Raw genomic sequence first — 23,147 nt, 5'->3', positions numbered from 1 at the left:
GAAATGGCCACTTCTCGTGCACTGACCACCATGTCACCCCAGGGAGCTGAAGTGTTCGAATCACTGTCAGGCAACACTTGGTGTTTGCTGGCCGGCATGATGTCAAACCTGCCTCCACTGCAGGTGGGCTCCAGGGGAAGACCACCAGGAAGGATGGATGGTATCTGATGGTTGCTACGTGCTCGTGCCCATCTGTAATGATGGTAGGCCAAGGGGAAACCAACCAGCGTCCCCCATCAGAGCAGTCGCACAGGATTATGGGGCACTGCGGGATGGCCTTGTGCAGGGAAGGCAGGAGCTAGGTAGATCTCAGAGTTCAGGGTGGAAATGAACTAAGGAGTGGCACAGTGCCCTAAAGAATAGGCAGCGGCAGCAACAGAATCCATTGTGTTCAAGGCAGCATGGGTGCATGGAGTTAATCCAGACTGGAAAGATCAGCCAGTCAGGCTGAAAGCACCAAGCAATGACACTAAAGCATGAAGTGTGTGTGTGGGGGGGCATCTGAAGCATCGTGTGTGGATCGACATGGTGGATGGCACTGTCCCGTGAACGTAATGGCAGCTAAGGTTAACGTGTTCTGTCCACGGACACAGCCACCTCTTTTTTCCCCCTGCAAAGCGGGTCAGCTGGTCTCCCAGGAGGGGGCCCTGCTGTGTCTGGGAGGTCCATGGTCATGGTGAGGAGGTAGTTGCTTAGTGCGGAGAATGGAACACTGTAAGGTGCTTGAGGGATACCTTGAACTGGTGGCTTAGGGCAGGTGACTGCTTAACAAGGATAGGTTTCTACCCAGTTTCACTGTGTTTGATGGTCAGGTAATCTGCCAAAGAAACAAACGGTTCTGAAAAGGAAAACGGGCTTGCATGTGACTCATCTGCCATCTCTGAACTGACCCATGAGTCACTGCCTTCCAGGGCTCCAGAAGGGTCACTGAAAGTTCACTCAGCCCCCAGTTGCCGAATGACTAAGGACATGAGTCAGGCATTAACGGTCCATTGTCCTACCCCCAGGGTCTCTGACATACGGCATGTGGCATCTGACCTTGTGGCAATAATTATACCATGTTTCAGGTAGCAAGTGTGCAGGGGACACTTCCAATGAATACAGTGTTATCCAAGCTTTGCAAGTCTTCGGCTTCTTGAGAAACGTGGAAACTTCCGATGCTGCTGATTATTAATTAGCTCTTTTGCCTGGCGGGTTTTGCTGAGCTAATATCTGACTGGTGAGTTTATTCAGTCTGGGGGATTTGCCAAATGTGATTTCTGTCTGAGAGATGCTGATCTTCGCTCCTGTCGACGTTGATAGAGGAAACCTCCCCTCCCACTCAGCTGGGAGAACCTTGTAACCGTCAGGCTCCCAGTTGTGAGTTTCTGAATGGCTGAGTGCCCATGGCTCCAGATGAAGCCAATGGGAGCTGCAGGTGCTCAGCCCTTCTGTAAATCTGCCCTGCCCTTGTACCTGAGTCCTGCCAGCAGATGCAGGATTCTGTCAATTGGACAAGCCCCCCCAGTGCTGGCCAACATCTGGCGGATCCAGTACAGTGTTCAGAACAGTGCTGCTGCTGTTGACCCATTCTTGGGGGCCACGTTTTCATTTCCGATGCCTCCGTTGAGGCTGCAAAATTGGAGCGTCATCTCATATCTGCGTGTGCAAAATCCTGGTGAGCCAACATAATTGCACAACGGCATGTGTGCGGTGTCCCGACTGGCATGTGCGGCTCTGAGATTTGTGAGTACAATTCAGTGCAAAGTTGGACCCGTCAGGATATTGCTGCCATTCTTGCCTTACCATCACCCACCACTTATGGCGCTAATGTAAACCTCCTCTAGGCCTCTTGTTCTCCTATGGGGAGTTTCTCCAAAGCCAATGACACAGTTCCCTAGGTTTTGCCGGCGCATGGGAGAAGAAGTGGATCCCAGCAGTGTAGCCCTTGCCCAAGGCGAACTGTGACAGCTCAGAGGTTGAAGAGCTGGCTAGTTGCTCTTAGTCCGTAGCAGTGGGCTGTTTGTAATAGGATGTGAGCCGTCCCGCAAAGAACTCTAAAGCAGCAGCAGAAAGGAAAGGCTTGGCACGTGTTCTGGTGTCGCGGGAGGATTTGGGGATTAGCGCTGTGTAATTGTATGTAGTGCATGACAAAACAAAATAAGTGGCAGAAAGAACTCGGCCGCATTAAGAATTCAAAGCAGACACTGGGCTTTTTTACATATGAAAAAAAGCAAGAAAGAAAGATGTGTAAATTGACTGGAGACCAAAGGATAAAATTGCCTCCTCTCCTCTCTGAAATCCCCACTCTGTGCGTGTCCCTTAGACTTCTGTTTCAAGAGTCCCAATGAGTTCCCCTCTTTCAGTGAGTGCTAGGGACAGAGAAGAGGGTATACGAGCCACTTCAGAAACAGCCCTGGCTGTTTTGGTGTAGATCCTGTGTGCCTGATTCTGCTCTCTCTTAGCCTGGCTCTTAGACGCAGTTCACACCAGTGGAGTTGTTGCTGATTTACACAGTCACTCTTATGTAACAGGGATCAGAATGTGACCCTATAAGCCAGATCCTCAGTGGAACTCAGCCCATCTACACCAGCTGTGGATCTGTCCCTATAACTTTGACTCTGCCCCAATATGCAGGTTTTTTCTCCCCTCAATTTTTTTTTCTCAGAGATTTCTGCCTCCCTCTCCCACCATATGACAAGTGTGGCCAATGCCCCACCAAGGACAGAAAGCAAAATGGATTCCTCCAGCAATGACCAGGAATGGCCCTGCTCTGCTCCCAGGAGGTGAGTAAAATTCACCTTCAATTGGATCTGTAGGTACTCAACGGTTCTGAAAATCATGTATACTTAGGTGCCAAACGTTGGATTTAAAAGCTGGCTTTAGGCACATGGGTTTGGAAACTTTGGCCTAAATATTTGTGTTGTTCACCATCTTGCAAGCAGGACGAAGCATGAGTTCGAAGAAGAGATGGGAATAGAACCCCCCGTGCCTTGGTTGCCAGCCCTGACGCTCAATCCTTACTCTAACTACTAGGCTATTCTACTTTCCTGTTCAGTTCGTCCCTGTTGCCATGCGGTTGTGTATTTTAACCCAATTACACATGTGACTTTGCAAGGCAGCTGTATGCTTTTCTATTGGGATTCTTGCCACCGTGAGACTTTCCTAGATTAAGTAAATAGTTTCACATTTGTATAATGAAGTCTTAATAGACTCATTAGTTCAGTCTTCGTGCTTGATCCCAAGGGAGTGGTGGCCAGTAAGAATGAAGAATTGCTGCAAAGAAATCCTGTGGACTCTGAAAATCAGGCAATGGGAACTTTGCTTCTGGGAGATGGTGGATCCTCCACTCCAGGGGTTTCATAGTTGTGTCTGTGTGTCAAAACTAGGACCTCAGTCCCCATCATCTGCCACTGGGTTTCTTGTCACCTCCTAGTCCAAACCTATATGAGAGAGATCACAGCATTGATATTGGCCTGATCTAAATACTCCTGAACTTGCAGGGGCATCCAAAACCCAGACCAGCATCTCTATTATAGTTCAAACTAACATCTTGGATCTGACCACCCCGCTGCTCCCCAAAGTTTGGGGTATCTCAGAAGGTTCTGAGGGTTGGCTCAGATAAGCACCAAAGTGAACTAGGTCTCTTGGGACTGCAGAATTGATTTGGCAATCTGATGAGAACAGGGCTTCTGGCATTTCTATCACCTCCCTCTTCCAGTTGGGTAGGAAAACAAGAACAGCCTTTTCATGGTATTTTGCCACTTCTTCTACCTGGCTCAGAAGCTGAGAATCTACTGCTGTGAAAATTCTCTGCAACGGAAGGAGTTGCGGGAGGGGGAAGTTATCTGAACATCATCAAACTTTGATTCAGGAGGCCAGTGTTCTGTAATGGCTGGTACTGATGGTGAATGACGGTCATTGATGGTGAGTGATGGTCTTACTCTGGCTAATTGGCCTATTCCTAGCCTCCTCATGCTTCATCCTGAGGTGGTCTTCTTCACTCAGGCTTAGCTCTTTTTGAGAAAATGAGAGTTTTGCCTGAGTAAGGACTTAAGGAACTGACCCGCTCTATTTTTGATTAATTTCTTAGGCGCTCAGCTGTGCAGCCCTTCCTCATGCAAGCTATCCCACTGGCTTCAGTGTGCGATGAACTCACATGAGTAAGGGCTCCAGCATTGAACCTTAGAATTCTGCATAACTCCAAGTTCCAGAAGGGCAAGAGACAGAGTGATTGATCGTGCACAGATGTTCAGTAAAGTAACAGATGTGGGGAAAAAAATGCAACTTTTCTGAACAGAAGGGGATGGGGAATGGTGAGATAGTGCTGGGCAAATCTTAAGGGAAGTTCAAATCCATGTACGTGTGCAGAAGCCCAGGTGTTTGGAAATGGTGGGGAGGATGAGTAATAGTGAGCAGGGGAAGAGAATTCAAGGGTTTGTTACCTATCTTACTGGTGGGTTGTATTAAATCACATATGGCATTTTTATGATACATTGTGAAGTTACATCAAGGACACCCAGAGTATATGGAGAGGTGATTGTTTTTAGTATTTGCCTAAATCTAAATATAAGTAAAATAAAAATGGAAGCAAAAGGAAGGTACCTACAATGGCTCTTACTCTCGTGGCATATTTCTATCACACACACACAATGCTGTGGAGTAAAAAGCCTTCAGGAGGCAGGGAGACATCTGTTTTTCCCTTTCAAGACCATTGCCTGTTCCTTATTTATAAAGAAATGATTGTATTTAAAACAAATATTATTCTTGTACACCAGCATAAGAGTAGAGATAGATGGATAGATTGGAGGAAAACTGATTTTGCATATAAATGGGAGTTAATTTGCTAACTCTTTGGAGATGTAATGACTGGCTGAAGAGTGTAGGGTTAGGAGCTTCGAGAAGTAGCTTCCAGAGTGCTATTTACATTACAAATGTCGTGGGCAGAGTGACTATGTTTTGAAATGCATCAGGCACCGTTCTATCTTCCCGTAGGTAACTGCAGGTCTTGCTAATTTAAGGTGACGAGTGAAGCCATTGGCTGATTTGAAATATTGTTCCATGAAAATTATGGTTGTTCCCAGTCTACCTCCCTGTCCTCTCAGCTTCCCTCTTCTTGACTGATGGCTTCCCCACATGGTTTGCCCTATTTCTTCCTGATTACTCACCTCTTTTTGCTAACATCGATGTTGCTGTTTCATCTCCAAGTTGCTCAGTCTCCCCCCGCACCCTCACCGCTGGCTGCCTCTCTCCACTGCATGCACCTGGTTCTCTTCAATCCCTGAGCTGAGCACAATTCTAGACACAGCTGCATGCTTCGGAGAGAAGCAGCCAGCAGAAAGCTGGGAAGGTGGTTGCCAGGCAGTGGCCTGACACACAATCTGGATAGATATTCAAAACCTGGGACTCTCTGGCCAGACCAGGTATGCTGATGACTTCTCCCCCTTTCCTTCTCCCTTCCCCAGCATGCTGGCGGGGGTGTGGGGGGGCATACAAGTGTTAGGAGTGGGTAGGGTTCCCTTTGGGTCTCTCTGCAGCTATTGACAGTGCTCAGCATCTCACCTTGCAGAGTGGAGCTCTGAGTTATTGTCCATCTACACAATGGAGTAACTGCTTTGACGTCCCCGGAGTTACTCCAGATGAACGTTGGTGTAAATGACAGTAGAATCTGACCCTGGCTAATGACTTTGCCGTATTGGCAAAGGGGGTGTGGGAAAAGGAAGAATGAATAGAAGAATAGAACTGATGAGACTGAAGCATCTACCAAAATCTGGCTAGAAGATCCAGTGACAACCCCCCCCACACACACACACACAAAAGCAAGAACACTACATTTAATTCATCTTGTTTTATTTCACAAGAAAAATCTTCACTACCCAAGGCTGTCATTTTGGAAATAATTTGTGGCTGGAGATTTCAACACCCACTCCAATGATATTTTATTCTGACCCTAAACAAAATCAATAGCTTATTTTTTTTCCTCCTCCTTTCAGAAAAACAGTATTTTTCAGCTCAGTGGAAGAAGAAAATAGATTCTTCCCAGTGTTGTTAAAAAGATATTATAACCACTGTCCCTGGAAGTGTAAAAAGTACACGATCTAATATGTCTGGAGCAATTTTGAAAGGCTGCTTTATTTAGGATAATGGTGAAGCAGCAGTAAACCTCATAATCTTGTTGGTAAAACGTACAGTAGAAGGGCTCAGAGATGCATCTTTCTGCCCTGGCTTTTTAACTGTAAAGGAGACAGGTTCATATTTGGATTAGGTCAGTAGGAAAAGTGGTTTGCAGTTCTCTGCTTTGTGGGCATACGGTGACCAGACAGCAAGTGTGAAAAATCGGGACAGGGGGTGGGGGGTAATATATAAGAAAAAGACCCCCAAATCAGGACTGTTCCTATTAAATTGGGACATCTGGTCACCCTATGTGGGCATCTAGTTCTATTAGATCAGCTCCTCAACACACAGGATTCAGCCAAAATTAAATCTTTGTTTGGAAGAGCCCAGTAGAGGAACAGCAGGGTGCAATGCAGATCAAGTTTGAAGTGCATTGGCAAAGGCGAGCAGGAGCCCAGGACTGGAACAATGCAGGGGGGGGGGGGGTGCTGTAGGTCAGGAACGAGGTGTGTTGAGCAGAGCAGTGGACCGATGGACATTAAACATATGACCGAATTCAAAGACCTGTGATTGCAATTCATGTTCTAGCTTGCTGGAAGTTGAATCTAGGCAAACTCAGCCTGGAAATAAAGCATACATTTTTAACAGTGAGGGTAATGGACCATTGCAACATCTTACCAAGGGTTATGGTGGGTTCTCCATCACTGGCAATGTTTAGATTGGATGGTTTGTTTTGTTTAAGTTTTGTTCTGGTTCAAAAGTTATTATTCTGGGGAGTTTTCTGGCCTGTTCCACGGGATGTCAGACTAGATGATCGCAGTGGTCCCTTGTTGCCTTGAAAATGACGAATCTCTGTTCCACAGTCCAGCTAAAGACATGACCGTGTCCAGGGACTTATACACATGTTACAGATGGGATGTTCTGTGGAGGCCCTGGGCTGGAATATCAGGTGGTGGTGCTGATCTTGAGTGAGGTGCATTGGTAGAGTTGTGTGTGGAATAGGCAGACATGTTCAGGACTGAGATGCGTTCACAGATGTGGGAGCGGAGCTGGAGCTTGTGCGTCAGGGCTTGGGGCAGGGGAGCTTGTCCACATTTTCTCTGGCTACTGGCTTCACTCTGGGTTCCTCATGTTCACGAGCACTGCAATAAAAGGGGACAACCTGCAGCAATACCATTCTCTTAACTGCTCTTCTTGGGCACTTCAGAAAAGCGTGTTTGTCAGAAGGGAAAAAAAAATCTTGTGAATTTTAAAATAAATTATAAAATATTTTTGAATAAATTATAAATACATCTCCTCTGTCAGGATTTGAGACGCCGTGCTCTGATCAGAAAGATTTTAAATGTCGTCTCTCGGCTTACTCAAACTCAGCTGTGTGCATCTGGGTGTTTTAAATGTTGGTTTTGATGAATTTTTTACTCCACCACCAACGAATACTTTGTTTGTTCTTGATCGGTGTCAAGGGAGAAAACTTCTGATAACGTGCTCAGACGCTTCGTGGGCAATCAGTGTCAATGGTAAAAGGTTTCACTGTCTAGCTGCAGTCTTCCCAGTGACACAGCACTCTAAGGGACTGGGGAAGAGGGGGATCCAGTGAAAAAGGGGTGGGGTTAGCCTTGTGGTTAAAGCACTGGACAGGGAGTCAGGAGATGTGGGTTTGGTTCCTATCTTTGTCACAGAGTTGCTCTGTGACCTTGGGAAAATCACTTCATCTCTTAGTTCCCTATTTGCAAAATAGGGGTCATAATACTTCCTTTCTCACATCTGTCTTATCTATCGACATGCATTATTATTTATTATTGGTATTGCAGTAGCACCTACTAGCCCCAGTCGTGGACCAGAACTCCATTGTGCCAGGAACTGTACAATCATGGAACAAACCCCCGTGAAACCCTAGTCCCTGCCTCAAAGAGCTTACAATCGAGGTATAAGACAAGTGATGACAGACAAACTGATGGAGGAGCACTAGGAAACAAGGAGACAATTGATCAGTACAGCGCCTCAGTGGTCCCACAATGGGACCACTGCTTGCGACCACAACATAGATAAATAAATGTACCAGTGAAGTTGCAGCAGCTAGTTTCTGTGGCCGGGCCGGCTCATTACACTGGAAGCTTTGCTAAGTAGCAGTTTTCACATGATAACTGGCTAGCCCTCCAAAATGTTTGGGTTTGCCAGGGCAGGTGGAAACAAAGCCTGTAATGGAAACATACTATAGGAACATGAAAAAACATTGCCTGAGCCATCCTGCACAGGCAAGTCAAAGCTGGGTTATTATTTGGTCAAGGAATTGCCCCCTCTTTCTCACTATGTGCCTTTCACATGTCTGCCCATGCCTGTTTGTATGAGTGCCCTGCCCATCTATCTGTGTGTGCCCTTCCCTGTGGCTGTATGCTGGTGCAAGCACATGCCTGTGCCCGCACACCTGTGCATGCCCATTCCACTATGACTTTTGTGCATGCTTCCTGCATGCCCGTTAGTACACGCTTGCATCTGTGCATACTCACACATCGACCAGTGTGCATTGCCTAACCCCTGCAATGAGCTCCGCATTAGCCATCGGGCTGGTTCACTCAGTCCTGGCACCTCCCTCAGGGATGTGGGGAGAATGGGAAGCAGCTGCAGGGATGGGTAGCAGCCTAGTTTCCTTACGAGCTCCCTGTCACCACTGTGGGAGGTGCTTTGCCTCCTCCGAGCGGCATGTCCTTGGGTCGCTCGTTGGATGGATGAAAGGTACTTTATTAGCCTTCCTTTCACAGGCTAACAGGAGTAATCACTCTTGTAGCTTTTAATTTAAATGTTTAATTAAGCACAGTTCTAGAAGGCAGAAAAGTTAAAGCTGCTCTTGGCCAAGTCAGTGCAGGTGGGGGAAAAAGGGAGTTTTTTTCTTCCTTGAAGGATGCCAGTGGAAGGCGCTTGGGGGCAGAGAACAGACCTCTCAGCCAGGTTGGAGGTGATGCATTAGGCTGGGCATCAGTGACACTACATGCCCTCTCTTAACCATGTGCTGGGGGATGTGACCAACTCTTCCAAGTGTAATCAGCATGGTAAAAGACACTGCTAAAGGAAGGAGCCACTGGCTTCCCGTCTCTGGTGTCGGTACCGGTCAGGAGAAGAGGTGTGCCCGCTGCTCTGAGACTGGGTAAGAAGCAGCTTTGGCTTGATACCTCCAAACTTGCTGTAAGACACTTGAGTGGCTGAAGCACAGGATTCAGGAGATCTGAGTTCGAATCCTGCCTTTGGTACATAATCCCAGAGTGGTGTTGGCCAAGTCACCCAAAAGCTGATTTCCAGAAGCACAGAGGCCAGTAACCTCTCTCTGTGTATTGGATTCTCCATCCAGATAAAAGCACTGACCAGGGCTGTGCAAAACCAGCCAAGAGTACAACTTGACAAAAAGACTTGCAGGTTCCTTCCAGGCCGTTCGGAAACTGGACCAGTTTTGGGAAACTGAAGTGTGGAAACGTCCCATTTCCAGTTCCTTCCCATTCCAGTGCTCACGCTCAGCTACCAACACCCAGGCAACTTATAATTATTTGCAAAGCCCTCCGAGATCCTCAGATTGTGCTGTAGACGTGCAGGGGCGACATACTATGAACCAGCAATATGGATACAGAAATCCAGTTCAGCTTCAGTCCATCATCTGGGTTCGGAGGCCGAGGGAGCTCTCTGATAGCACAAACTCCCTCAGCTAAGGGTTTTCACCTGGGACCGTCGCAGGTAAATCCATGGTTGGACTTTGTGGCCAGCTTCTCATGGAATCTGGCTGCTTCCTTATCTCTCCTCTTTCCCTCCTGGATTTCCTGTGAATGTATTGCTCAAGCTAGCTCACTAAAAATAGCAGCAATGCCAAGGAAGCCTGGATGGCAGCTTGGCCCGCGACTCTGGGTGCGCGTCCTGCAGTGTCCCCACCTGACTGCAGTGTAGACATACCCATTAGGATGTTGGGCTTGCTAGTACGGGTTCCAAGGTGGAAGGAGATGGGGGAGGTAAGAGGTGGAAGGAGGCCAAGTAATGGTGTGGGTGATTGAGGGACCAAAGAGACTGGCTTGGTGCTTCAGGTCAGTCTGGGTTAGCAACGGGCAGTGGCAGGTTTAGACTGCTGGGAGCATTGGCAGGAGAGGAAAAATCTCAGACTGGCAGATGTCAGTCCAAGACGTTGATCAGATGTAGCAGGAAGGCCGGGCAGCGAGGTGCAGAATTGGGCTGAGTCTCCTATCAGAAGCGCCGGGGGCTGATTTGCTAAAAGCATTGCAGATGCTGAGAGACAGTTTGAGCCCCTGTAAGAGGTGCCTATTTCCCAGTAAGCGGAGATGCACTTTGCTGAGGAACATGGCTACTCGATGTGGGGGTCTGAGTGGGGCTAAGATCTGGTAAACTCATTTCATGTTTGTAAGCCCAAGAGAAATGCTGGCAGGACGTGGTGGACTAGCCAAAGTGTTACCTGGCTAACTGCATTTTGGTGGTGGCTGTTTATTTTATTTTATTTTATTTTATTTTATTTTGGTTTTTTTAACCACCTGATTTCCCTAGCTTGGAACCAGGCTTGTGTTCCTCGCTTTGTCTCCCAGCCCATCAGAGAGCCGTGGAATCTCGGTTCTTCCATGCGAGTACGTTCCGTGGCTTTAAAAAAAGAATCTTAAACCGGTTCCCGAAATAGACTATGAGGAAAGAGGAAAAATCAGCACTTCGTGCAATGCAGCCCTTCTCCAGGGAGCAATTATCAGCCAAAAAAAAGCTGTTAGCGCTCCGCTCTTCTAATGCGTTTCCGTGTAAATGGATCCTCAGCCTCTCCCCCTACCTGCTCCATGGACCCTCGGCATGCATGCCACAAGAGGAGCTGCTCTGCTTCTAAAGTGGAAGCGTCCCCCAAATGAGCACTTCATCAGAGAGGGGTAACTCCATCTCAAACCATCTTAAGGAGGGGTGTAGCTCCCCCCTAATTCCTCCCCCTCTTCTGGCACCTGTGTTTGAAGTGTGTATGCAGGGGAATGAGGGGTAAAGCTAGAGATGGGCCTGATCCAAACCCCAATGAATTTTGGAAGTGAGCAAAATCCACATCTGAATCTTGCAAATGGTCTCTCTTCATAACGAGCTGAAGGCAATCCTGGTCCCTGTTGTATTAATCGTGAGGGTCTAAGGGGTCTCGTAGAACCAAAGTGCTAACATGACCTAGTGAGTGTCCAGAATAAGACAGTTTAAAACAAGGTTCGGGGTTTGCAAAGACCTCAGCCTGTTTAGTCCCATGGCAAACACACCATTAACAATCCTTTACACCTTTTATAAAAGGTACAGAGAAGAAGGGAAAACAGGTAAAGCAGTTGAAACGTAAAGTATTATTTAAGGCTTTCATTTTAACATCATCCCTTGTTCCCTTTGTTTATAGCTGGAGAGAGTTTTGAGACGGAAACCCTCCCCCCATTGTCTGACTGTCTTAGATGATAACTGTCCTTTGGTGGGGGCGGGCGGGGAAGAGGTTAGTTGAAATGGGCTGGAGCTGTTATTGTTAAAGCCCAATGTTTCCTAGCAGATGAAAGAGGACAACCGCAGGAAGGGGGAAAGAGAAGAGCAGCAAAGAGAGAAAATGCAGCTTCTGTCTCTGATGTTGACACTCACTCACAGGTCCAGCACACGGTCTTATTAGCCACTCTGAAACCTGCAAACTTGTCTCAGCATCGGGCTGTTTGGGGCATTGCTTTTAACTGCCTCTTCCTGGTCACAGGCTTACAACAGTGTTGAGAAATATACAGTCTTGGCTGTCTAAGCCAGGCGCTTATTAAACAGAAGGGAGAGGGAGAGGTGGGAGGAAAGGGAAGACATAAGGTGGGGAAGGAAAAGGACACACTGGGGGAGGATTGAGGAGACAACAGAATCTCACATATGACTGGGAATTAGCCAGAGCCGGTGGAGATGGCAGTATCACCTGAGCCCCTCTCTTTGGCCAGCTCTGGACATCTCTCGGGAATGGGATGAGGAAATCCCACCCGTGTTACAGTGGGTGCCAGAAGGCAGTGTCATCGGTATTGGCTCCCTGGTTTCCAGTCCCACGCTGTTCTCGTTTACCAGGCATGATCAGAACAGTCCTTGAATTATATCAGTAAGCCTTTGTGTTTGTGCTAATTCTCTCTCTTTTTCTCCCTCTTGCACCTCTTCCCATCCACATTTATTGTTTTAGGTTATTTTGACATTCTGTGAACTTTCTCTCAACGCTGAGCTCACAATAGGGGTAAATTCATAGGCCTAGTTATTACGGCAGCTCCTCATGAATTTTGGGGGTGCATGAAATGTGGATTTGGATCTGGACTGTTTGTTCAATTCAGGCCCCTCTCTGGTAAATGCTCCTCTACTTCCCATTCTCCCCCGCCATACAGAAGGGTCTGATTCCAGCTGGAGGGATTGCTTACAGTGCTTTCCGCTTGTGTCCTTGCCACTGAGAACCACCCGTCACATTGATTTAGGAGCGGGCCCAAGCTTGGCCCTATTATTATTAGAATAAATCTCAACGTGTCTTTGAACCATTTAGTTGTACATGGAGTATCTTAATTTCCTAGCTATCAAAGTGGTGAGTGCTGTTCAAATGCTTAGGTAGGTAAGTCTGACACACAGGCCATCAGCCAGTCCAACTCAACTAGAACCTGAGTCGTGATTTGTGAAGGAGGTTGGCCAACATTTTGGTTACTATTATTATTCCTGTAACATGCAGAGGTCTCAGTCAAGCATTGGGACTCTTGTGTTAGGTGTTGTACAACATACAATAAATAATAATAACAAAACAACCAGTCCTTGTCCCTAAGCGTTTGCAGTCTAGGGGTATATCTATATTGCAGTCATATGTGGGATAGCTGCTTGTGTAGACATACCAGAGCTAGCTTTGATCTGACTAGAGCAATGAAGTCACAGCAACACGTGCTTCAATGAGGGCTGTACAAGTCCTAGCTAATTATTTGTGTAGAGAGCCCATGTTGCCGTGGCTTTACTGGTCTGATACCCAAGTCATCTAGATGAAAGGTAGCTCAGGTATGTCTACTCTAGCTGCAATCACATCCCATGATTGCAGTGTAGACATACCCACCTGTCTCACACACAGGCTAAGACAGAAGGGGAAGCCCCAAGGAACCACACAACATTGTGATCAGCATGAGAAGCAGTGACAACTAGAGCTGGGAATGATTTTTCTTTAAAATTTTGGGGGTTTGTCAAAGAAACGAAAACTTGAAAAGTGAAAACTTCCCGTTTCTAGCTGCTGAAAAGCAAATAGTGTTCAGTTTTGGACCAAACCAGAACCCCCCCCCCCCCCCCCCCCAAATTTCCATTTTGTCCAAAAGTTGATTTTTGTCAGAAAAATGTTGTGATGCCCAGCTTGTGACCAGCTGTAGTCGCAACAGACCAGGGCAAGAGTTCTCACAGGGAAGCTGCTCTCCACTTGGAGTCAGTAAGGAAACCACCAAATCATTGGCCAGTCATACTGGGCTTGGGATTCGCTGCAAATGAATCACCCCGCATCAGCTGAGAGTAACCGCTGGAACGTCGTCCCCCACAGTCTTTTAGGAGCTGGTGAGGATGAGAGCACTTCTTTTGTCCCATCCCCTGCATCCCTGTCCACCCTGCTGCATGCTGGGATCAATCTGACCACTAAAAATGACCTCATGGAATGTCCTTTTGGTCTGTAACAGGTTCATGCCTTAGCTCTGTTTAGTGGTTGTGAAGCAAGACCCCTCCACAGAGGTATGGTCATGGTTAGCCCTTTCATATTAACTCTAGGGATTACTACTGAATTCAAGCCATTTGCTTGCACTTTTTCTAAATGCTGTTGTCTTGCCCGTTAACAATAGTCCTGTACCCTGGGGTATCACATTTTAAAACTTCATCTTTAGCTTTCCATTCAAGACTAATATTTGGGGGAAATCCCTTACTATAGGATTAGGAATAAAACTGTTGGTTTATCGGCAGTGGGATGAGGATTATCAGGTTAGCAGCAAAGAGGTTGATAATTATTGGGTTAGCAGCAGTCGGGTCAGGATTAATGGATTACCAGCAATGGGGCCAGGATTTTGGGGTTAGTAGGAGTTAGGTTAAAATTTATTGTCCTTATGAGCAGGAGTAGGACTGTCAAATTAGCAGTAGTGGGATCAGGATTATCAAATGGAAGGTTAGGGCTATCCCCATTAGTAGCATCTAGATTTGGGATATATTTAGCCCTGGGATTGGTGGCTAATTCCAGCACAGAGTTAGCGGCCGCATGATAGGTGGCTAAGAATTCAGTAGAAGCGATGCAGGGTCACGGATTGCCTAGCATCATCTGCGTTTCGCGTCCAGCTCCAGAGCCTGCCCTCCCTGTTTCAGGTTCCCTTTTCCTTGCCGATCGCTGACGTGGTTATTTCCCTGATTAATGAACTCTGCAAATTAACCTCCACGCTGCTTTCTAATTGCCGTTAAGGCTTCAAAAATCACTTAAGCGTTTCCGGTGTTCAGGAGCCCATTCCATTCGGCTGGCCAGCGCGATGTGCTGATTGCTGGGAGATAGAGCCAGTCTCCTGACCTCTGCATTTACAATTAATTATTGCATTCTGCACCCAAATTACCCCTGGTCTCCATGTGCTTGGCTTTATCTCTCCGCACACACCGGCCTGGCTTTTAATTAAAGGCCTTCCAAATTAAATGAAAACAAATTCAATTATTACCTCTCATTGGAACAGCTCTCAGCACATTGTTGACTGTGTTTCTGCAGTGGAGAGCCCAGGGCAGGCTGGTCTCCCACAATCCAACAGCACTATATTTTCCTAGCGCTTTCCTTATCACCACTTGAGCAGTTCCATGCCACTGAGTCAGTCCTGCTGTGGACTTTACTGTTGCAGAGCAAGTTGTGCTTTGCTTGTATCTTCCTGCTGTCAACCCCACCCAGGGAATGAATTTTCTTGTGCTTGTATTTCATTCCCAGCCTCTCACGTAATGCAGTGGTGGGCGACTCTCAGCGTTGCTGTTGTTACTTATTTGTACCTGCAGTTGCACCCAGAGGGCCCTACCAGGGATTGTGGCCCCATTGTTCTAGGCACTGTACTCACACCCGACAAAGGAGGTGATCTATGCCCCAAAGAAATAACAAAATTCAGCTGCCATTTCAGAATCTCACGTGAACCTTCTGAACCACCTGATTTTCCAAAACGGGGCTGAGAGTCTTGAGGACAAAGGGCCCAGATTTGCAAAAGTACCACGTGATTCTGGGTGCCCAGAGTGACACCTTAATGGGGCCTGACAGGTGCTCAGCATTTTCTGAAAATCAGGCCCCTTGAAGGTTCCTCAAGTGGAGGGCACAAAAATCACTAGCCACTTTTGGAAATCTTGGTCTGGATTTCTTGTGGCCTCCTTGGTGCTTCTGGTCATGCCAGTAATACCCCATGGAAAGCATTCCTGTCTACCTTCTCTATCTTGGGTGGTTATTGTACCATCTGTCATCCTAGTGTCTGATCAGCTGCCATGTAAAATCAATAGCATTGCTGAAGTCCCTAGTGGATTTCATGGAGTATCTGATACATGTCCCTTTTTGGGGTCACCACTCCGCTTGGGAAAGGGCTTTTGTTTAAAATGTTACTGATTTCCTTTTCTTGGGAAGGAGGCTTAATAGGGTTGGAGATAGAAGAGGATGCTAGTACTGGAGTTTGGGGAGTTCAAACGGGTTGTTTCTGCTGTGAGCGTCCTTTTTAGGGTGGAAGGCTTTCTCACAGAGGATAACTTCAGTGGTTAGCACTTCCACTGCCGGTCCCTACAGCACCAGAAATGAAAAATCACGGGTGGGTGAGAAGTTATTGGAACCTTTAAAAACCTCATGAAAGTTTTTTGGTTCAGTTTTTTGGACGCTGATTTGAGAAGGTCCTTATTTAATTCAGGCTGCCTCCCCCCCATCCCAAGCCCTGCCTGCCTTTTCTGTTGAGATTCGCCTCTTCCTTTCCCCCTAGCAGCCTCGCTGGAGCCATTGGTGCTGAAACGCTGCCTTTGGGGATCCCGTGAGGTGTCTCTCTTACAAATGACCCCAGTGTTGATCTGAGGCTCGTGTGCACTTAGACCCTTGAGCCTGCCGAGTTTCAACAGCTCAACATCTGCTCTCGTGCATCCTTACTCATGCTTTGGCCCCTTCCTGCGTCTCCCTTCGCTCCCCCGTGTGCTCTTCACATATGCCCCAGGGCTGCCCGGGCTCTTTGCTTGTATTCTGCAGGTGTGCTCCATCTTGTGCACGCTCACCTTTTTTGGATGCACCGGAGCAGCCAATGCCTGTCGTATTTTTTTCAGGCTCCATGGCAACCCCTGCAGTTTCTCAACGGAACGAAGGTCGTGGCTGCCAACTCATCCTGCCCCTGGAGCTCTTTTCTGCCCCTGTGCTGGTAGGCCTGTGTAGTTCCAGGCCGGTTGATTCAAACCAGGGACTCCATCCTGAGAATCCCACTGGAGAAACCAAACCAAGCCGCCTTGCACCCACGGGCACGACGACAATATATATATTCAAGGCCAGATCCTCAGCGGGCGTAAATCAGCCGAGCCCCATTGAAACCAACAGCGTTACATCTATTTACACCAGCTGATGATCTGTTCCTTTAAAGTTCCCTTTGGAAAGATATTGCCCAGCCGTCCGAGTATCTGGCTGCTCTGGCCCTCCGTGAGGGGAGCCTGCTGAGCTCCAATAACATGCGCCAGTGATTCCGGCGCAGGCTCCTCCGGCCTGGTTCTAAAAGCACAGGCTGATGCTTTCTGAAGGCGCCGAAGCTTTAATAAGCCCCGCGCTGTGCAGAGCCGCTCCTCACGCAGCTCTGTAGGGCAAGAACAGGAGATGATGTTGCTCTTTAAAAGTCCGTGGGGATTCCTTTGACTTTGCTCGTAGCCAACCGCCGTCTCGGTGCAGGGATTGAGGGTTATGCTGCCGTGGCAGCACATTCCTCTCTTTGCTGGGGCGGTTCATCCCTCCCACCCCCTGCTCTCCTCGCTGAGGCCTGCTCCAGCTCTCACTGGAGTCGACGATAAAGCTTCCCTGGAACGCCGCCGGCCGCAGCTTTGCACGAGGCCCATTCCCGCTTGCAAAAGGGCCTGTTTCTGCTCCTTTGGGAGTCCTTTGGCCTGGTGGTGAAGGCACCGATCTGGACTTCAGCTGTGCCGTGTTTGGTTCCTAACTCAGCCACAGGTGACCTTGGGCAAGTCACTTAGTCTCTCTTTGGCCTAGTTCCCCATCTGTACAATGAGGGTAATAATGTGCCCTTCATCTCTTGAGACGCTAAGCTTTTGGGGGCAGGGACTCTTACTATGTGTATGTACAGCGCCTAGCACAATGGTGCTCTGCTATTGGCTGGAGCCTCTAGCTGCCACCATCATGCAAATAATGACCATGAGAGCATGGCCGTGAGGCTGAGTGTCCAACTCACTTTTTGTGACCTAGGACTCCTTCACTAGACTGCACTCAAGGGCACAGACCTGCATCGGCTGGGAACTGGCTGGGACCCACCAGCTCATTTCGTGTAGGCCACCGAGAAGCTTGCAGATGTTTACTTCTGGTTCTTGGGCACTCGGGCTAGAGTTGAGCCAGGCAAGGCGGTCTGACATATTACCAATCCCCTTGCTCATCCTGCGCCCTGCAGCTCACCACCCTCCAGGAGATGAATATCACCATCATGTTATAGATTACTATGATTTCACTTTTATCAGGCCACAGCATACCCTCTCCTTTCCCCTGCGTCCAGTATGCAGGCCTGTTGTCGTAAACATCCAGCAATTGGATTTTAGCTGTCATCTCTCTCCAGCGCATCAGCACCGCTAACAGCAAACTGCAGAGCGAACGACACCTGTAAATAACCAAGATTTGGAACATCCATAAGTCAAAGGGCATCTTCTGCAGGGAGTGGGATGAAGTAGTAATTGTGAATAAAGAGGGGAGTGGCAGAGATTCAAAAGGCCTGAAGATAGGAGCATTAGGAGAGGACAGGAGAGGGAAGATGTAGGAGAATGAGAAAAGGAGGAGAGAGAAATATAAGTGGGAGAGAATATGGAAGTGGGGAGGAGAAGGAAAGCAGGCAGATAGGGTGTGGCGGGAGGAATTGAGAGCCCATGGGAGGTGATCAGGAAGAGAATAAGGACAGGAGCAGGAGACTGAGAGAAAGGGAAGTAAGAGAGTGTGGAAGGAGGGAGGCGTGATCGAGAAAGACAGAGCGAGCTCATCTCACTTGCCTGTGGGATGGTAGGACAGAGCCAGACAGTTTTGCTGGCATTTAATTTGTTCCAGGCACACAGAGAGGAGCGGGCCAAATCGGGTGCAGGGTTCTCTGGTTATTTCTCCTCACTGGGGAGATGGGAAGCTTGGGATGCCAGGGGATTGGAGCATTTTTGAAACTCAGGCATCGCTCTTCAGCCACCAACAAATCTTGCACAGTGAGTCTGGAGCAGTCATGGGGGATTTTCTGCTTCAGTCCTGAGTTCCCCCTGGCGGCACAAACACTCTGGTGGGGAACTGATTTCCTCTGTGATGTTCCAGCAGTCACTGAGATGACAGCTCTGTGTCTGGGGTATTGGAATGAATGTTCCTTCCTCCCCCAAGCCCATCAGAAGTGCTGTAATAACACAGGGCCGGCTCCTGAGGCAGCCCTCCTATTGCAGCCGAGGATTAAGATAGGACTTCGGAATTTGTCCCCAAATAACTAGTTTGCCGTCCTCGTAGCATCTTTCATCATCTGATCTCACAGCACAGTAATTCTCACAAGTCGCCTGTGAAGGAGGGAAGGAGCATTATCCTCATTCTACAGCTGGAGAAATTGAGGCACAGAGAAGCGAAATCACTTGCCTGAAAACACACACAGCTAGTCAATAGCAGAGCAGGGAATAGAACCCAGGGGTCCAGATTCCCAGCCCCATGACCCCCCCCCCCCACTGTAACCACTAGACCTCTCTCCTTCCACTTTTTTTCTTTACATAAATATAATGTGTTAAGGGAAATGTTTGAAACAATACAGCTTGGGCTAGTGGTGTATCAGTGCTTTGGGCTCCTCCTCTAGATCACTGTAATGACTTTGAAGACTCTGTGGAATCAAGCATTGTATTACATTAGCACCTGATGCTCCCCACTGCACTAGGTGTTGTATATAGACCCCGGAATGTAGCCCCTGCCCGGACAAGCTTACATTCTAACTAGATTGAGTTGGGGATTGGTCCTGCTTTGAACAGGGGGTTGGACGAGATGACCTCCTGAGGTCCCTTCCAACCCTAATCTTCTATGATTCTACACAAGGCAGAGAAAGAGAGTATTATTGTCCACGTTTGATAGAGGGGGAACCACTGCCCATGGTCACACTGGGAATCTGGGGAAGAATTGAGACTTGAACTCAGATCTCCTGAGTCCTGGTCTAGTTTCCTACCCTCTAAACCCCCCTTATTTTCAGAGAATATTGATGAATAGTTGCATCTGTCTTTACAGTTTTTCAGAGGGGGTTTTGCAGTGAGGGAGCCTTGCAGTGTCAGGAAACGAAGGGTCTGAGTGCAGGCTCTGTCCGTCAATGCGTGGATGACTGATGGAAGGGGAAGAGGGGTGGGGTTTTAAATCCTTTTGGGGGAAAAAGGTTCATTTTGGAAAGACTCGGCATTGGGTGAGCTTGTCTGCATGCATTTACCTTGCCGGGCCCGATACTGCATGTGAATCTGTATTGTGCATCAGAGCAGCGACAGCGCGGCACGGTTTATTGTCCCAGCGGAGCAAATTTGTCACTGGGCTAAGCAGGTATGACTCCACTGAACTTGGCAAATTTCTCTCTCTCTCTCTCTGCAGAGTGGTTCCCCCCGCCCCCCCATCCATCCATCCTCATTTGCCTCTCACAGAGGTGATTTCCCCAAAGTCAGCTTTCCAGACGCTGCAGTGCCACTAACAGAAAGAATTCAATGTGATGGGGTTTGGTTTTTTCTTGGAAAGCTGTGTCGATGCTGTAAATATTTCATAAATGACGGCCTAAAGGATACGGCCAGGACGCGTTTGTGTCTAGATACCAGGAGGCTCAATCTTAATAAAAAATTAAGCAGTCTTATTAGACGTCTGAGGATGGCTTGTGGGTGGGTTTGGTGAAGTTTCAAGCTGTGTCTAAAGAAGGAAATGACTTCCACTGCTTGGCATTGGATGCAAAATTTGGGAGGTGCTGGTACCATCATCTTCCTCATCCTTCTAATCTAAGAATCAGACCAGTACATGAAATAAGCGTAGCTTTCTGCTTTTCGCGGGCACTTTGTGAGCTGGGATTTCAACACCACCTCTCCCCCTGTACATTTTTACCTCCCTTTTTCTGTGTCTTGTATCTTGGCGAAGTCTCATCTCTCCAGCCCTCTTGCGCGAGGCTATTAGTCCGGAACAAAAGTCAGCTGAGACTCAGACATAATGGAAAATAATGGAAACTGCACAATAGGAAAGTTAATGGCCGTGGTTACTACTCCAACTCCTATTTCCCCTTGCTCTATAGCTTCATCCATTGCTCACTGAGAGGGGCGTGATGAGGTTGATGCCCAGTGTCACATGAAGAATTTTTCAGCTGACTATAGTGGGGTGTCTGCTGTCAGTGCTGGTTGTCACTTTGCGAATGTTGACACTATGGAGTGCTGCCCCAACCAACTCTCTTATAACCCCCAGCTTCGCTGCCCCATCTGCAGTGCTACAACCTTATATGGGGCCTAATCCTGTCAAGTTCTGAGCACCTACTGCAAGGTACGCAGTGCGCTCAGCTCCCAGTGAAACCCAGGGAAGTTGAGGGTGGTCCAGGTTGATCTGCTCAACTTTGTCATCCAAGTTTGACCACCCCCACCTGGAAAAAAAATGGCATGGAAAATATTCTTTTGAAATGGAATTTTTCTTGATTTTGTTGAAAAACCTGCAATTCTTTTGTTTCCAGTTTTTGATCATTGAAACCTGAACAATGTTGGCCAAAACCTGAAAATGTTTTGCTTTTCAGAAACCAAAAAAATATATATATCAGTTTTTGTCAGAAAATTTTCCATTCTGGCTGACCAAAAAGCAAAAGTTTTGGGGATTTGGGGTATTTTTTTTTTGTTTGTTTTTGGTTTGTAAACCCAAAAGCTTGTCAAGACAAATGTTGGCAAAACCTCTTTTGCTTTCCTTGAAATTTTTGGAGGCACAAAAAAACCCACTTCCCAACCAGCAATTTGCTGGAAATGTGCTGCTCTGTCCAGGAGAAGATCCACTCTACAGATGGCAAATTACTCAATAGACTCCAAGGCCTATGGTGGCCCAGTTGAAAACTCATTTGGGTACGGACAACTGCCACAAGCTTGGAAAAAAAAATCACCTTCCAGGACAAATTTATCACTCCTTGGTGCATCATGACATCTCAGAATGATGTGGGTTCACATGTCATGATAGTTTAATGTCTTGTGAACTTAGTGTGACTACTGAACCAGGAATGAATTTAGCCCCTTAAATGACTTGGGCCAAGGATGAGTCTTTAGCTTTATATTATAAAATGAGCTGTCAAGAACTGTCTAGTTATTACTTAGCCCTGCCTTGAGTGCAGGGGACTGGACTAGATGACCTATTGAGTTCTTTTCCAGTTCTATGCTTCTATGATTTTTATCGGGGCGCTGGTTGGCTCGAATGTGGCTGCACAGTAAGGAATTGTGAATGGCACTTGGGATTTCCAGTTCATGCTCAGTTGGAGAACATTTTCACCCCTTTGTATTTTCCGATATGAATATGGATGAGCTGGAGTTTGTGGGCATGTTTGAGGAATGTCTGCCCTTCACATGAATACCCCAAATTCCGGTAGGTGGGACAATATTTGAACACAACAGTAAGAGCATCCTTTGTGTATTACTGCTAACGGTCATCCAATCAGGGAGCAGAAGCAAATGCCAAGTGGCTTAGGTGCCCAATCACACTCTGTAAATAGCAGACAAATTTATGAAGTTCACGTTAGCAGAAAACCAGTATTTTGGGGGTAGTTATGAGTGAAGCCTATGTTGGTAGACATGGAAGTGGGATCCTGACCAATTTGAAAACAGGAAAAGGGGCAACATTCACAGGGTAAATTATTTTCAGTGAGTAATTGTGTCCTCTGTACCCTGGGGATTGGAAACAGGTCATGGAGCCTAGGGCTGAGATTTTCAATCAGTCTAGAGGATTTAGACACGCACCTTCCATTGAAATCAGTGGAAGATGCATCTAAATACCCTTAGAATGCTTTGAAAATCTCAGCCTTTGTTTTTGTGCAAGCTGGTTTGTCCCATCCTGCTGCCTACGAAGCGTTGTCTTGGCTCTCAGAGTGTGGTGATGAGACAGATGTGGATTTGTGCATCTGCTAAGAGTGTAAACACACTCAGAAGCTGTTTGACTGAAAGGATTTGAGAGGGTAGTCTGAGTTCCAGGGCTCCTTTCTTCACCCTACAGGATATGAGTAACTCCATCAAAGCTAAGGGAGAATAGAACCCTGGGAGGCTAAACGTGATCTTACCGTGCAGAAAAGGCACTGGACTGGAGCCGGACTAGGACCCAGAATGGATAAGAGGCTTTTTTTTTTAGCATCCACTATTCCCTCTGCTGATTAACTTTTTTTTACAAAAGAGCAGAGGCTAATTGTCAGTTGTAACCGTCTCCCTCCTCTGCTTTATTAACACGGACAAGCAAGTAGACACACCATTGATGGGTTTGCATTGCATCTTCACCCTGCAGGGTCAGACTGACTAGCTTGCTCCTTGCTCCTTGGCTGACTAGCAGTGCGCTATCTGCAGCTGCATGGGGAAGCGGAGGAGAGAGGGCCAGGAAGCGATAGGATGGGGCATAGGAATGACTGGAAACCATATCAGAGCATCATGCCTTGGAGAGAAGGAGTCCTGCTGAAAATCCCTCATGTTGGCGACTGCATCAAAAGGAAGAAGGGTGCAGTGGTTAGGCGTTGGCTGGATATTTGGAAGATCCAGTTTCAGTTCCCTGCTTTGCTACAGATTTCCTGTGTGACCAAGAAGACCTCTCTTTCTGCCTCAGGTCCTCAGCTGTAAATGAAGCATAATACTACTACATAACTTTATCTACAGGA

The sequence above is a fragment of the Malaclemys terrapin genome, chromosome 15, assembly GCF_027887155.1.
Source record: "Malaclemys terrapin pileata isolate rMalTer1 chromosome 15, rMalTer1.hap1, whole genome shotgun sequence".
Taxonomy (NCBI): Eukaryota; Metazoa; Chordata; order Testudines; family Emydidae; genus Malaclemys; species Malaclemys terrapin.
Note: the sequence above shows the minus strand (reverse complement) of the source record.